The sequence below is a fragment of the Macrobrachium nipponense genome, chromosome 35 (genome assembly GCF_015104395.2).
Source record: "Macrobrachium nipponense isolate FS-2020 chromosome 35, ASM1510439v2, whole genome shotgun sequence".
In the NCBI taxonomy this organism is placed as follows: Eukaryota; Metazoa; Arthropoda; class Malacostraca; order Decapoda; family Palaemonidae; genus Macrobrachium; species Macrobrachium nipponense.
The window spans coordinates 2,698,126-2,698,670 of NC_061096.1; positions in this window are offsets into that span (position 1 = coordinate 2,698,126).

Genomic DNA, 545 nt, shown 5'->3' on the forward strand with positions numbered 1-545 from the left:
AGCCTAACGCTCACCCACGCCGTGTCCTGATGTCGGGGATCGACCCAGCTACTGTCCCCCTAAAACAAGAAGGCACGAATGTCTCAAAAATATAATTTGAACATTTGTTTGTAAAATAATAGTAAATAAGTTTGAGAAGAAAATCTGAACGAAATTGATACAACGGAGTTAAAAAGTACTATGCCAATGAACGATAGTTAATTCTTGCGGATAAAACAATGACCATTGTTTGCATTTTAATATAACGTAATGTTAAATTAAGTGTATCACTGGATTGTTATAGTGAAAGCAGTGAAAGATTCTTTCATACACTGACGGATATAAACTGACGACGCAAATTATATGCAATTGAATATAACGTAAATAATACCATGAATTAAAAAGGTAACAAAGGTCATTAGTGTTATGTAATAATGATACTACTTACAAAGGCCATCCCAGTTACACATTGTAAAATATTTGTTACTATGTATGTACGTATAAAAAAACCGTTGTATCTTTTAAAAGTCCTTATGCATTGATAAAAACGTTCCACCCCACTGGGG